The sequence below is a fragment of the Schistocerca serialis genome, chromosome 5 (assembly GCF_023864345.2).
Source record: "Schistocerca serialis cubense isolate TAMUIC-IGC-003099 chromosome 5, iqSchSeri2.2, whole genome shotgun sequence".
NCBI lineage: Eukaryota > Metazoa > Arthropoda > Insecta > Orthoptera > Acrididae > Schistocerca > Schistocerca serialis.
Window position 1 is genome coordinate 172,138,675 of NC_064642.1, and position 5,018 is coordinate 172,143,692.

Genomic DNA, 5,018 nt, shown 5'->3' on the forward strand with positions numbered 1-5,018 from the left:
TTTCTGAAATGCTTACCTTCACACTTGAAAATTGGTCTCAGTTTAGAAAATAAAAGCAGCTCTCTGAAAGTGGCTATTTTCTTCTTCTGCTCATAATACTCCAGAAATTTTTTTGAATAAGTGCTTTATCGCATTCATCTAGAGAAACTACTTTTCTAGAACGACTTCGTTTCCTAGGAGTATTAACTTTTTTCTCGGGTTCTTCCGTTTTCTAAACTGTTTTAAAATGTATTTTACTGTTCTTTATGACATTCCAACCAATTTTGCAGTCGACAAGATTGCTTTCTGTACAGGTATCAACAATCTGAATCTGCCTTTTTCGTCCTGGCACAATTGTGCAACTTCGAATATAAGCTCTTGTTTCACCTGTATGCGTCCATTTTCGCCACATCTTCCTCGTTTATCCAATCTGACGATATTTCACGACGACACGCTGAACCACATGGTAGTAAATGCACAATTCACCTGAAAGACCAATTCCTGTCTTAGTTTGATTAGTGCATTCTCGGACCAATAGTTGTCACTGAAAGCTCGTGTAGAGTCTTTCACAGTCAAAAAGTGATGTACATTAAGCATAGCACACTGTAAAACACCTCGTTTCAGATGACTCATGAAATCTAATACTTCTACTGTTGTGTTAGCTGATTGTTCAGTTGGTGCTTAGTAGAATATTTTACACGCTATCAGTGAAAAAACACTCAACAGTGAGGTAATATTCTACAGTGCTTACTATTTTACGAACTAATTTTCAGCTGTTATGGTATCGTCAAGTACAAAGTTCGATATTGCAGTGTTTGTTGTGCCCAGAAGAATGATGAAATGTTCCTTCAGACATTCACGCATGTTCTTCTAAACAACTCAGGCATTGTAACTGAAGTGGACTGACAAGGCAGCCAGTCCACAGTGACGGGTAGCCGATAGAAAGGCAGGCGTACACACTCACGCCGACGGGCGTCAATTCTGGAACAGGATAACTATTGAATGGTAGCAAGAAAAGTACGTAGCTGCTTTATACTTAACTTTATTATTTGATGACTACAGCATTCTTCTTGAGACATTTATACTATAACTCTCAAAGTAGGTAAGGCTAATGGCGCCTTGCTAGGTCGTAGCCATGGACTTAGCAGAAGGCTATTCTAACTGGCTCTCGGCAAATGAGAGGAAGGCTTCGTCCGTATGGTCGCTAGCAATCTCCTCGTACAACTGGGGCGAGTGCTCTCTCGTATCACGAGACCTGCCTTGGTGGTGGCGCTAGGTCTGCGATTACACAGTGGCGACACGCGGGTCCGACATGTACTAAATGGAGCGCGGCCGATTTAAGCTACCACCTAGCAAGTGTGGTGTCTGGCGGTGACACCACAGTAACATCGTATTTATCCGCCGATACCGAGCAAGCGACTTTCAATTAAAATGTCTCCCCTGTTCAGGAATATACAAACTGATGTACGCGTGCAGGTTACAGCCACGTGGTTGACGACATTTGCAAGATTGTGTCTGGCCGTGAGTGGTGCTCGGATAGCCTAACAGTAAGGCGACCAATCGCGATAAGCGGCAGATCTCACTTCCAGTCCCAATCTGGCACAAATATTCATTGTCATCATTCCATTATACCGTTGGTGGTTGTCCATATACACAACTGCATACACAACTGCGAATACATTTCGCGAAAAGATAACAGTGTCCAGCTGTGGAACGCATGTGAGGTCGAAGATTTTAAACTAGGTGCATTCGTGGAATATATACAGGGTATCTCACCTAACTCTGCCACCTCAAACATCTATGGAACGACAGTAGATATTCAAAAACGGTTTTCATCAGCATGAACGTACGGCAGGGTCTTCGGAAACCAAATACTATGCGAAGTTTTAAAACGTAAACAAATACTATTTTAAACAGAAACTTTTGTTTTTTTAATTGGACACCCCCTATTATTTCATATGCAATCAATAGCATGAAAAATCACAAAAATAATGGCGTTGGTGGCATTGCAATGCGTCAATTACATTCCGAGAAATTGCGAAGAGAAGCTGACGCTTGAAATAAATGAAGTGCATAGCTGGCGCACGTCCTGAGACTCAAGCGTGGAGTTCACGCACGCTGCCGGTAATCGTGATGTGATTGACGCACTACGTCAGTGGAGTGATAATGTATGGTGTGGTATTGTATGACAACACATGATTGGCCCATGTTTCATTGAGGACACTCCTTAAGGGGAAGAGTGCAGCCCCTTCTTGACCTGTACCTTACGTGAACCGGTCCAGCTCTTATAATGTGTCAAATAATACGGTATCAGGATGACGGATGTCCTGTGATTTATGTTTACTATTGCGAAATGACAAATAGACGTACAATTAGAGGTAACACACTTAGTTTCAAGTTTCTAAACCTCATGAGTTGTGAAATATGCCGCTTTTAAAGGATAGCAACGGCGTCACAGTTTCCGACATAATGCATAGCATGTAGTACTGTGCTCAGAGCAGGGGTTGCCTGCACCGGCGCCTGTATCCTGCCGTAAACATACCAATATCACCACGGCACGCTCTACCTTTAGTGTAAAAGTGTCTCCTAATCTGGTCTGCTGAACTGCTCTCATACTGTAACGTAATTCACTTACGTTACCACATTAAAACCTGTTGTCTTGTGGCTTGTTACATTTGCCGTCATCTAGTCGATATGCCGGCCTTCAGCAATGAAGAAAAACTAGATATTATTTTAATTTATGGCGAATGTCACAGAAATGTAACCGCAGCTTTGATACTGTATGGTGAACGCTACCCAGATCGGCGGTGTCCGTCACGTCAAACCGTCGGCAACATCTGCAAGACACTCACGGAAACAGGAAGCTGGGCTCCGACAAAACGTCCACGAACAAAATGGAAACGAAATTGCTGTTCTGGCTGTTGTAGCGCACAATCCTCAGGTGGATGTAAGCGAAATTGCACGAGGTGTAAGAATAAGCCACTGTAGTGCGAACAGAATCTTGCATCGACATAGGTTTCATCCGTTCCATATCGTACTGCATCAAGAAATGTACGGGAATGACTTTGAAACCCACATTGCATTCTGTCGTTCTGCACTTCAGCAGTTGCAAGGTAATCCAGTATTTCTAAGCAATATGTTGTTTACGGACGAGGCTTCATTTACAAATCATGGTAATGGGAATCTGCGGAACATTCACAACTGGTCCGTGCAAAATCCCTACTGGATTTGCCGAGTTGCTCATCAACGACAACGGAGTGTCAATATTTGGTGCGCTATCATTGATAACTGTGTTGTAGGTCCCTGCATTTTACCGTGGAACACTGAATGGACAGCGATATGCATCATTTATTCAACACACACTAGCACTCCTCATGGAGGATCTAGGATTGGAAACTCGTCTATCAATGTGGTTCCAACATGATGGACGTCCCGCACATAACGTAAAAATTGACAGAGACGTTCTAGATGCGACATTTGCAAATAGGTGGATGGGGCGGGAAGGTACTGTGCGATGGCCAGCACGATCCTCCGACTTGAAGCCATTAGACTCCTTTCTCTGAGGCGCAGTGAGAGACAGTGTGTATCAAGAAGCCCCAATGACAGTAGAGAATATGCAACATCGTATTACAGCTGCGTTCGATGTAATATCTGTAGAAATTCTACAATCTGTGCAGCACTCTCTCGTTACCCGTCTGGAAACGTGTATTGATGCAAACGGAGGGCACTTCGAACATATGTTGACGGGACACAGTTTCATTGGTCAAGATGTTGGTGTATTTTCTACGCTGAATGTAATGCGTAGCAATACAGTTTCTGTGGGCGACAGGGCTCTAGTAAATGTGTTTAGCAAACGAATTCAAGTGTGTTACCTCTAATTGTAGCTCTAGTTGTCATTTCGCTAGAATAAACATACATTTACAATTTGAAAACCGTAACTTGGCGTTGGACGTTTTACTTGTTCATTTTTGTTGATTGTACATACCTTCCCATTGTGTGAGCCCCTGACAAAGACAGCGTGAGGTGCACGCTTGAGTCTCAGGACGTGCGCTAGCTGTGCGCTTCATTTATTTCAAGCGTCAGCTTCGCTTCGCAATTTCTCGGCATGTAATCGATGTATTGCGTTGTAACCAACGCTATTATTTTTGTGATGTTTCATGCTATTGATTGCATACGAAATAATTGGGTGTGTCCATTTAAAAATACACAAGTTTGCATTGAAAACAGTATTTTTTGCGTTTTCAAATTTCACAGCGTACTTGGTTTCCTAAGCCCCTGCCGTACGTTCATGCTGATGAAAACCGAAACTTCCTGGCAGGTAAAACTGTGTGCCTCACCGAGACTCGAACTCGGGACCTTTGCCTTTCGCGGGCAACTGCTCTACCAACTTATTTTTAATAATTCATCCCTTTTCTTTAATTGTTGTCATTTTGTTCGATTTTGTTCGTTGCATTTGTTCGGTGCGGATGTCCCAGGACACCCGTTCAAGTTCAGTGTTGAGGCATTGACTCAGTTTTTTTTTATTACAGAGGGCAGCTAGCCCTCTTTTTTTTTTTTTTTTTAATCTCATTTTGTTCGTTAGTGTTCGTTGCAATTGTTCGTGGCGGACGTCCCCAGACGCCAGTTGAAGTTCATTATTGATCCATTAACTCAGTTTTTTTTATTACAGAGGGCAGCTAACCCTCTGACCGAACACGCTGAGCTACCGTGCCGGCAAGAATGTGGAACGCTTCACGATTTTGCGTGTCATCCTTGCGCAGGGGCCATGCTAATCTTCTCTGTATCGTTCCAATTTTAGTATATGTACCGCCGAAGCGAGTACACCCTCTGACCGAACACGCTCAGCAACCGTGCCGGCTGAGTTACCCAAGCACGACTCACGCCACGTCCTCACAGCTGTACTTCTGCCAGTACCTCGTCTTCTACCTTCCAAACTTTACAGAAGCTCTCCTGCGAACCTTGTAAAACTAGCGCTCCTGAAAGAAAGGATATTGCGGAGACATGACTTAGCCAAAGTTTTAATCTGCCAGGAAGTTTCA

The 5,018-nt window shown here is 43.4% G+C and overlaps 1 non-coding gene across 1 annotated transcript; it reads right to left on the reverse strand.

Annotated features, from left to right (window-relative positions):
- Positions 1–4,694: 4,694 nt before the first annotated feature.
- Positions 4,695–4,801, reverse strand: LOC126482864 (U6 spliceosomal RNA). The gene has a single exon (XR_007587709.1). It is a non-coding gene; the product is annotated as a U6 spliceosomal RNA (small nuclear RNA).
- Positions 4,802–5,018: the final 217 nt, after the last annotated feature.